This window comes from Suricata suricatta, chromosome 15, assembly GCF_006229205.1.
Source record: "Suricata suricatta isolate VVHF042 chromosome 15, meerkat_22Aug2017_6uvM2_HiC, whole genome shotgun sequence".
In the NCBI taxonomy this organism is placed as follows: domain Eukaryota; kingdom Metazoa; phylum Chordata; class Mammalia; order Carnivora; family Herpestidae; genus Suricata; species Suricata suricatta.
Genome location: NC_043714.1, coordinates 6641665 through 6653057, shown reverse-complemented (window position 1 = coordinate 6653057; position 11393 = coordinate 6641665). Strand labels below are relative to the sequence as shown.

At 38.5% G+C, this 11393-nt stretch overlaps 1 protein-coding gene across 1 annotated transcript in view; it reads right to left on the bottom strand.

The window, feature by feature from the left end:
• Positions 1-7678: 7678 nt before the first annotated feature.
• The window catches only part of LOC115279135 (lipoxygenase homology domain-containing protein 1-like), a 138699-nt gene continuing 134984 nt past the window's right edge, over positions 7679-11393 (bottom strand). Inside the window, exon 15 of the mRNA XM_029923679.1 lies at positions 7679-7758. The gene's annotated coding sequence lies outside the window, so the exon portion shown is untranslated. The remainder of the gene's footprint in view (positions 7759-11393) is intronic.

Here is an 11393-nt window from a genome sequence, read left to right as displayed (position 1 = left end):
TCCTGGAATCTAACTATTTTAAGGGAAAGCCCACTCAGTCTTTCTATGTTTCTCTGTTTCTTTCTGAAAGCATGTACACTGTAGGAGACAGTGACCAAAACACCTGCTAAACACAGAGCACACCCAGCCCTCTGGCTTCACTTAGCACCACATGGTTTGTGCCTTAGCCTAGCATTAGGTGGGAGCTCCTTCAAACAAAGATGCTTCATTTTTTAATCTCTATGTATCCAGGACTTGGCACAGGGCCTGACACCTGGAAGGCAGGCAATGTTTCTGCATGTATAAATGGATGAACAAATGGATAAACACAATGCATGAATTCTTTAGGTTCAAGGAATGTGCAATCACATAGACATCTACTCTGGCACCTGAGCTCTCACATTGGTCTCTATCAGGGTCCTTAGGACATTAATGTTCATTCTCAAGTGGGCATCTACTAAGTCCTTTCAGGCAAGGATCATATCCTTATAAAGGATCCAGCCTTATCGCTGGATGTCTTTATCGACTCCATTCTTTGATATGATAGGTGGTTAATTACTATTTGCACAATGACTAATTCAATGAATCCATATGTTCTATAGATTAATCAATAACAGAGGGAAATTAGTTTTGTGATTTCTACTCATAGTACAGTTTGCTTTAGGATGTATTTGATATTCATAACAACCTTTAAAAAGTAGGTAGATCTGATTTAAACAGTTTCATCATAAAATTTGGGGGGGGGGGAAGAGTTAAGATGGCCAAGTAGGAAGGGGACCCTGGGTTTGTCTGTCCCTCAAACACAGACAGATCAACATCAAACCATTCTGAATACCTAGGAAATCGATCTGAGGATTATTAACAGAACAATCTGATAATCTGATTGAGAGAATGCAGCAGGCACAGGTGCAGTGAGGTGAACTGGGGGAGAGAAGAGTTGGGGTGCCACATGGGGAGGGAGCCATTTTCATGGAGAGGAGGACGACAGAGGGAGACAAAACAGGGCATGGGGTTTGCACAAGAAAACACTCCCCCTGAAAGCAGCTAGAGAAAAAGAATGAAAACACTTGCAGGGGACTGCACAGGAAAACTGTTCTCCAAAATCATTGATTGGGGTTAAAGGAGGGGGTTTCAAAATTGCCAGGTTTTTATAAACAGCAGAGCACCGAGTCTAAAAGTTTCAGAGGTCAGCGCCTGGTGGTGCTCTGGTGAGAAAGCAGGGCAGAGCCCTGGGGTTGGGTGCCAAACGTCTGAGGATCCCCTGGGTCGCATGGGGAGAGGCACTTCTCTGCATGCAGTGCATTTGGTAGAGGGGACAGTGCCTTTCTGGGGACCATTAACCCACCAACCACAATGAGGTAAATAGCGCCACCAATTGGAGAATGGAGCCAAGCCTTGCTCCCTGTGCCCTTCAGGAACAGAACCGACCAGCAGGCCCCTCCCCCAGAAGACCGGCACAAATCTCTTGTGTTGGCATAGTCTAACTGACAACAAACTGCTGCAAAGTTTCAGCTCTGGGGAGTACTGGATAGAGCTTTATTTGGGCTTTTTGTTTGTTTAGGTTTTTTTTTTTTTTTTGCTTCTGTTTTTGTTGTTATTATTGTTTTGTTTCTTGGATACAGAAAGAGCAAAATGTTTTGTTTTATTTTATTTTATTATTATTTTATCTGTTATTTGTCTAATTCTTAACTTTTTTCTCTTCTCTCCTTTCTCTTTTTCCCTCAAGCTTCTTTTAACAAGCAGACCAAAACACACCTAGGATCTACCTTCCTTGATTTGACTTTATTTTAATTTTTAAATTTTCATTTCATTGTGTTGTTGTTGTTATTGTTTGTTCTTCCTCCAAAATGACAAGACAAAAGAATTTGCCTCAAAAGAAAGAGCAGGAGGAAATGACAGCCAGGGATTTAATCCATGCAGATATATGTAAGATGTAAGAACTAGAATTTAAAACAATAACTATAAGAATACTAGCTGGGCTTGGAGAAAGCAAAGAGGACACCAGAGAATCCCTTTCTTCAGAGATAAAAGAACTAAAGTCTAGTCAGGGTGAAACTAAAAATGCTATAAGTGAAATACAAACCCAAATGGAAGCCATGAAAACAAAGATGAATGAGGAAAAGGAGTGAATGAACCATACAGAAGATAAAATTACGTAAAATAATGAAGCTGAAAAGAAGAGGGAAACAAAGGTCCTTGATCATGAAGATAGATGTAGGGAACACAGCAATTTATTAAAATGTAAATAACATTTCTATCATAGGCGCCCCAGAAGATGAAGAGAAACAAAAAGGGTCAGAAGATTTATGTGAGCAAATTAGAGCTGAAAAACTCCCTAATCTGGGAAAGAACACAGACATCAAAACTCAAAAATGCACAGAGCACTCCCATTAAATTCAATAAAAGCTGGCCATTCCCTAGACATATCCTACTCAAATTCACAAAATACACAGAGCAGGAAAGAATCCTAAAAGCAGCAAGGGAAAAAGCCCTTAACCTGCAGGGAAAACAGATCAGGGTCCCAGCAGATCTGTCTACAGAAACTTGACAGATCAGAGAGGAGTGTGGCAGGATACATTCAAAGTGCTGAATGGGAAAAATACACAGCCAAAAATATTAAATATTAGCAAGGCTACCATTCAGAACAGAAGGCAAGAGAAAGAGTTTCCCAGACAAACAAAAAAAACTGAACCAGCCCTGGAAGAAATTGTAAGGGGGACTCTTTGAATGGAGGGGGAAAAATCAGCAAAGAATAGAAAAAACCAGAAAACATCACCAGAAATACCAATTCTATAGGTAACACAATGGCAATAAAACATACCTTTCAAGAATCACTCTGAATGTAAATGGACTAAATGCTCCAATTAAAAGGCACAAGGTACAAGAATGTATAAAAAAATAATCCATCTATATGCTACCTACAATAGATTCATTTTAGTCCTAAAGATATCTCCAGCTAGAAAGTAAGGGGATGGAGAACCATCTATCATGCTAATGGACATCAAAAGAAAGCTGGAGTACCTAAAATTATATCAGACAAACTAGATTTTAAACCAAAGATGGTAACAAGAGATGAAGAAGGGTGTTATATCATAATTAAGGGGTCTATCAATCAAGAAGATCTAACAATTATAAATATTTATGCCCCCAACTTGAGAGCACCCCAATGTATAAACCAATTAATAACAAACATAAAAAACTCATTTAAAATAATACAATAATAATAGGGGACTTTAACACCCCACTTACAGCAATGGACACATCATCTAAGCAGAAAATCAAAAAGAAAATAATAATGGCTTTGAGAGACACACTGGACTGGATGAACTTAACAGGCATATTCAGAACATTTCATCATAAAGCATCAGAATACACATTCTTTTTGAGTGCACATGGAATATGCTGCAGAACAGACCACAAACTGGGTCATAAATCAGCCTTTGACAAGTACAAAAAGATTGAGTTCATACCATGCATATTTTCAGAACACAACTTTATGAAATTTGAAGTCAACCACAAGAAAAAATTTGGATGGCCCTGAAATACTTGGAGGTTACAGAATATACTACTAAAGATTGAACGGCTTAACCAGGAAATTAAAGATAAATTAAAAAACACATGGAAGGCAATGGCAATGAAAAATGTTAGTCCAAATCCTCTGAGATGCAGCAAAGGCAGTCCTAAGAGGGAAGTATATTGCAATTCAGGACTGTCTCAGGAGCAGGAAAGGTCCCAAATACGCAACCTAACCTTACACCTAAACGATCTAGAAAGGGAACAGCTAATAAAGCCTAAAGCCAGCAGAAGAAGGGAAATAATAAGGATAAGAACATAAATAAATGATATAGAACCAAAACAAGCAATAGAACAGATCAGTGAACTAAGAGCTGGTTCTTTGAAAGAAATAACAAAATTAATAAACCCCTAGTCAGACTTATCAAATAGAAAAGAGAGAGGACCCAATAAATAAAATCACAGAGATCATAACCAACAACACAGAAATACAAATAATTATAAGAAAATACTATGGAAAATTATATGCAAAAAATCTGGGCAATCTGTAGGAAATGGACATATTTCTAGAAACTCATAACCTGCCAAAATTGAACCAAGAAGAAACAGAAAAATTGAATAGACCAATAGCTAGCAAAGAAATGGAATCAGTAATCAAAAATTTCTCAACAAACAATAGTACTGGCCCAGATGGCTTCCCACAGGAATTCTATCAGCTATTTAAAGAGTTAATACCTATTCTTCTCAAACTGCTCCAAAAAATAGAAACAGAAAGAAAACTTCCAAACTCATGCTATGAAGCCAGGTGTTAACTTGATTCCAAAAGCAGAAAAAAAGACCCCACTAAAAAGGAGAATTACAGGCCACCATCCCTGATGATCAACAGGACTGAATTCAAACAATATATTACATTGAATTCAACAATACATTAAAATAATCATTTGGCATGATCAAGTGGGATTTATTCCTGGGCTACAGAGCTAGTTCAGTACTCACAAATCAATCAATGCATACACCACATTAATAAAAGAAAAGATAACAACCATATGATCTTGTTAATAGATGCAGAAAAAGCATTTGACAAAATATAGCATCCATTCTTGATAAAAACCCTCAACAAAGTAGGGACAGAAGGAACATACCTCAGTATCATAAAGGCCATATATGAGATCCGCAGCTAATATCATCCCCAATGGGGAAAAACTGAGAGCCTTTCCCCTATGGTCAGGAAAAAGACAAGGATGTCCACTCACCATTAATACTTAACATAGTGCTAGAAGTCTTAGGTTCTGCAATCAGACAACAAAAAGAAATAAGAGACATCCAACTAGGCAAGGAAGAAGTCAAACTTTCACTATTGGCAGATGACATACTTTATGTGGAAAACCCAAAATACTCCAAAAAATTGCTAGAACTAATAATGAATTCAACAAAGTTTCAGGATATAAAATCAACCTGCAGAAATCTGTTCCATTCCTTTTTCATTTTTAATGCTTATTTGTTTTTGAGAAAGAGAGAGAGACAGAGTGCAAGCAGGGGAGGGGCAGAGAGAGAGGTAGGGAGACACAAAATCTGAAGCAGGCTCCAGGCTCTGAGCTGTTTGTTAGCAAAGAGCCCAAGGCAGGGCTCGAACTCACAGACTGCAAGATTGTGACCTGAGCTGAAGGCAGATCCTTAACTGACTGAGCCACCCAGGCACCCCAACCTTGTTCCATTACTATGTATCAATAATGAAGCAGTGGAAAAAGAAATTAAGGAATTGATCTCATTTGCAACTGCACAAAAACAATTAGATACCTAGGAATAAACCCAACTAAATAAAATATCTGTACTCTGAAAACTATAGAACACTGTGAAAGTAACTGAAGAGGACGGAAAGAAATGGAAAAGCATTCCAAAGCAGGAAAGAATATCCGACAAGAAAAAGATGGCCTCTTCAAGAAATGGTGCTGGGAAAACTGGACAGCATCACGGAAAAGAATGAACCTGGACCATTTTCTTATACCATACAAAAAATAAATTCAAAATGGATGGAAGACCTAAATGTGAGACAGGGAACCCTTAAAATCTTAAAGAACACAGGCAGGAATGTCTTTGACTTTGGCAGGACCAACTTCTTTATTTTTTTTTATTTATAATAGTTTATTGTCAAATTGGTTTCCATACAACACCCAGTGCTCTTCCCCACAAGTGCCCTCCTCCATGACCATCACCCCTCTTCTTTACCTCCCTCTCCCCCTTCAGCCCTTGGTTCATTTTCAGTATTTAAGAGTCTCTCATAATTTTCTTCCCTCCTCTCCCTAACTCTTTTCTCCCTTCCTCTCCCCATGGTCCTCTGTTAGGTTTCTCCTGTTAGACGAGTGCAAACATATGGTATCTGTCCTTCTCTGCCTGACTTATTTTGCTTAGCATGACACCCTCGAGGTCCATTCACTTTGCTACAAATGGCCATATTTCATTCTTTCTCATTGCCACGTAGTACTGTAGGAGCAACTTCTTACTAGTCACATTGCCAAAGGCCAAGGGAAACAAAAGCAAACATGAACTATTGGGACTTCATCAAAATAAAAAGCTTCTGTATAGTGAAAGAAACAATCAGCAAAACTAAAAGGAACTGATGGAATGGGAGAAGATATTTGCAAACTACATATCTGCTAAAGGGTTAGTACCCCAAATCTTAACTTAGCAAACTCATCAGCCCCCCAAAACAAATAATCCAGTTAAGAAATGGGCAAAAGACATGAATAGACATTTTTCCAAAGAAGACATCCAGATGGCCCACAGACACATGAAAAGATGCCCAACATCACTCATCATCAGGAAATACAAATCAAAACCACTTCACACCTGTCAGAATGGCTAAAACTAACAACACAAGAAACAACAGGTGTTGGAGAAGATGCAGAGAAACAGGAATTTTCTTGCAACATTGGTGGGAATGAAAACTGGTGCAGCCACACTGGAGGTGCCACAAGAAACTAAAAATCAAACCACGCTAAACCCAGCAATGGCACTATTAGATATTTACCCAAGGGATAAAAAAATCAGATTCAAAAGGGCACATGCACCTCAAAGTTTATAGCAGCATTATCAACAATTGCCTTACTATGGAGAGAGCCCAGGTGTCCACTGACTTATGAATGGATAAAGAAGAGGGGATTTATTTATACATATATGTATATATATACATATATATATATGATGCAATATTACTCAGCCATCATAAAGAATGAAATCTTGCCATTTGCAATGACATGGATAGAGCTAGAATGTATTATGCTAATAATCAAAATAAGTCAATCAGAAAAAGACAAATACCATATTATTTTACTTATATGTGTAGTTAAAAAACAAAACAGATGAACATATGGGAAGGGGGGAAGAGAAGAGAAGGAAACAAAGCAAAAGAGACTTAATGATATAGAGCAAACTGTGGGTTGATGGAGGGAGGTGGTAGGAGGGAGATGGGTTAGGTGGGTGATGGGCATTGAGGAGGGCACTTGTTGGAATGAGCACTGGGTGTTGTAGGTAAGTGATGAATCATTGAAATCTACTCCTGAAACCAATATTGCACCATTTGTTAACTAAAATTTAATTTTTAAAAATGTGAAAACTGAGGATCAGAGAGCGTGAGACACCTGTACGCAGACTGTGAGTCACAGAGCTGCCCTTGCAACTTGATTCTCCTAATTTATATTATGTCTACACCACATTAGAATAATGCTTTAGAATTTACTGCTCATACACAAAACTTCATTTGAGCTTCAAGGGCTCTGATGAGCTCTGAGGAACAGGGACTATTCCTGTTTTACATATGAAGGAACTGAACCTTGGGGAAGTTGAGAAGAGCCCGGAGGTTTGCAGAACCAGCAAGGGTGCAGCAAGTATTTGAGAAACAAGTCGAGAACCTCTTTTCTGAATCCTATTCCAGTTTTCTTTCCATTACACAGTGCTTATTCCAGAAGAGAAAAAGTATTTAGGAGTACAAGTAAAGAGAGATTTTCTAGTGCTGATAAGGAACAACTTGCTGAGGAGAGAAGGCCTTCAGCTCTGGTGTTCGAGGAGGGACTGATGAGGCCAGACGGATGGACAGGGCCAGGGGCGGAGCTTTCTGATGATACGGCTGAAATGAATTGGACAGAGGGGAGCACAATTTTGCAGCATGAGGAATTAAGTAACAGCATACCGACTGCATGGAAATAGCACCTCTTGATTGCCATCTTCCTCTTCAGACTTAACAACAACACTCGAGGAACCATCCATTACCTGTTTAAATTGACAAAGGAGATCATTTTGATTCTTTAGCATAAAATGCACTTACATTGTGATTTTATTCAGACACCTTCCAAATGTCCAAATTTGGGCACAAAACTACACACATCCAAATTATACCAGAAGAGAAATGAAAGCATGAGTATTCAGAGCAGTAGAGGCAGAGGAAAAGAGAAGGTTTCCTATCAGGGACACAAACTCTCTAAATTTTTTTGAAAGTATTTAAAGGCCAAGAGCCAAAATAAATAAATTCACATAAATTTATTTCAGTGCATTATTTACAGAAGATTGATATATTTAAAAATTTTTAACATTTATTCATTTTTTGAGAGAGAAACAGTGTGAGTGGGGGAACTACACATAGAGAGGGAGACACAGAATCCAAAGCAGGCTCCAGGCTCTGAGCTGTCAGCAGCCTAATGCGGGGCTGGAACCCACTAACTGTGATATCATGATCTGAGCCTAAGTTGGCCACTTAACCAACTGGGCCACCCAGACACTCCTAAAAAATTGATATATTTAAATCATGATGTAAAGTCATAATAATTATTGCTTTAGTGGTGAAAATCTAGAAATTAATATGGATTACTGCATTTGTCAATGCAATTAAGTAAAGAGAAAAGAGAAGAAAGAAAAAGAAAGAAAGAAAGAAAGAAAGAAAGAAAGAAAGAAAGAAAGAAAGAAAGAAAGAAAGAAGGAGGGAGGGAGGGAGGGAGGGAGGGAGGGAGGGAGGGAGGGGAATGAAATGTAGGAAGTGTTGGAAAAGAAACACATCTGTCATTATTCATGTATAATGTGACTTTCTAAATTAAGAACCCCAAGAAACTGCAAAAGATAGTGAGAGATGAAAAAAAAAGTTACAAAATAAATATGTAAAAGTCCATTACATTTCTATTGACCAGAAGTGAAGAGCTAAGAACCATAATTCAACATAACTTACCATGTTGCATTGCTATAAAAATTTAAGAATGTAGGGATAAATCTAAAAACAGCTGTGGTGTAATTTATAAAAATATTATCTGAATTTCAAGAATAACAGCCAAGAAGACATAAATAAAGAGCGATTCCATATTTGTGACAGTGCAGAAATTATAGAGATGTCAGTTTCTCTCGTTAATCTAAAAATATGAATATAATTAAATCAAATTAACCATAGAGTTCTACAAGAAAATTGACAAGAGAATGATATAATATGTATGGATGTTTGAAGTCCGAGGCAGTCCTGAATTAGGGTAAGGTAAGTGATTCATCCTTCCGATTACCAACATTTATTATAAATCTATGCTAATTAAGACAATAGAGAATTGGTGATGGCATAGATAAGGTGACTGATGGAATGGGAGAAAGCTCTCAAGATTGACCTATGCATCTACACAAAGTCCCTGCAGGAAGTCTCTGCTTTGCTCTTGGTGCAGAAGTGTTCCGCTCGCTGGGAACACCATCTTCATCAATGAAGAAAATGATGACTGCTCACTTGTTAAACAATTTTGCCAACACATCAAAAAACCCCTTACAGTTGGTTATAAGTGGATAGGAAAATTGAAAAAAAATCAATCCTAATATTTAGTACACTGCATGGAAACATTAGAAACAGAGAATTGAAAGGTATATTTCTTTGTTATAAAACTAAAAAAAAAACCCACCTTATCAAGAGTAGTCTGTGGTGCTTGCCTTCTTTCTCTCATCCTATAACTTGCAATAAAGAGCTCATGTCTTTTCTACACCCTGGAAAATTGTCTAACTCCTAGGTTTCCATCAGCTTCCCATGTTTTACCCTCTGTGCCTCCAAGGTCATAAAATATCTCCGAGTGTTCCTTTAATGGAAAGTTTTTACCATCATCACCTCCTCTTAGACATGTTCAACCTTTTTGTCACCGTGATTCATGGTCATAAATTCTGTAGGCTGCCTATCTAGAGTCTCAGATGGTGAGGGTGCCAATATTCCCTCAGTCAGACATTTCTTCTTGCAATCCATGTATGTTTGTTTTGAACTTCCTTCCCAGCATTACCCCTTTTATTGTTTTGATGTGCTTGTATCTTTGAACTGTACATTTTTACAAAAATGTCAGATGGGTATATCTCTGGGAGGCAAGAAGTCAATACAATTGCAAGCTTTGCTGTCTGTGCATGAATTGTGTGACAGACTGTGAAAGACATGAAATGATTGGTCATGGATGAGGATGTGCACCTCTTACGTGCACAGTGATTTGTGGACTGAAGAGCGGGCAGGGATGGTGTAGTTCATGCACTCACAGTTAGTACACCATGGCAACTGAAATTTGAACTCTGTTGTTGAGGGATTTATGTTAGTTAAATCATTGTCACTGAGGGACGCCGGGGTGGCTCAGTCGGTGAAGCATCCAACTTCGGCTCAGGTCATGATCTCGCAATCCGTGAGTTTGAGCCCAGCGTCGGGCTGTGTGCTGACAGATACTGTGTCTCCTCCTCTCTCTGCCCTCCCCCCAGGAGTAAATACACATTAAAAATAAATAAATAAATAATTGTCACTGAAATGTGTGCATACAGAAACCGTGCAAGGCAAAAACTGCCTATATCTGAAAGGTGGCTTTGTAGAACACACAGGAAAAGGTAGAATGGATGATAAATCATTATATGGTACAACGGGTTATCCATGTGGGAAAAAGTGAAGTGAATCATATCCTTACATTATACACAGAAACCAACCACAGGTGGATTAAATATCTAAATCTTAAAAACAAGACTTTATATTCCTATGTGTGTATATTTACATAAATATACACACATATATATGAATATCTATTATCAATTATCTATCTATCTATCTATCCATAGAATACTCCAAGGGTAGAGAAGCCTTTCTTAAGATATAAAATCTGATCATTAGAAAAAAATACCATATTCTTAAATTAAGAGACATTAAAATTAGAAATTTCAGTTTATCAAAATATACCACACGCTGCACAAGATACTTCTGTAGTAACTTCGAATTGCTGGCCCCCTTCAAGCACTGCAATGCTAGAACCACATTTCCCAGAGGGCTTTGCCGCTGGAGCTAACCATACAACCAATTTCTCAGTAACAAGGTGTGACCAGAAGTAGTGTGGGCAGCTCCCACCTCACCTGCTCGGAAGACACTGTTGTCAGGGATTTTCTGTCTTCTCTGCGTGCTGTGACCAGCTCTGACCACGCGGAGGAAGAGATCCGGTGGTGGTGTAATAACAAAGTGCAAGGATGCTCGGTCCCCAGTGACTGGTTAGAGCGGACTCATCATAACTGCTCACTTCGGAACTGCTGCTATAGTGTGAAAAAAGCTTCTAACTTCTTAAAAAACCCTTTTTGAGCAGCTTTAAAATTTTTTAATGTTTTTATTTATTTTTAAGAGAGAGAGAGAGCATAAGTGGGGAGGGGCAGAGAGAGGGAGACACAGAATCGGAAGCAGTCTCCTGGCTCTGAGCTAGCTGTCAGGACAGAGCCAGAAGTGGGCCTCGAACCCATGAACCGCGAGATCATGACCTGAGCCGAAGTCGGACTCACAGCCGACTGAGCCATCCACGTGTCTCCTGAGCATTTTTTAAATTAGACACCCTTTACCATAAATATTATGGATAAGTCCATGTATTTCTACAGAAGAGGAAACTCAATACAGG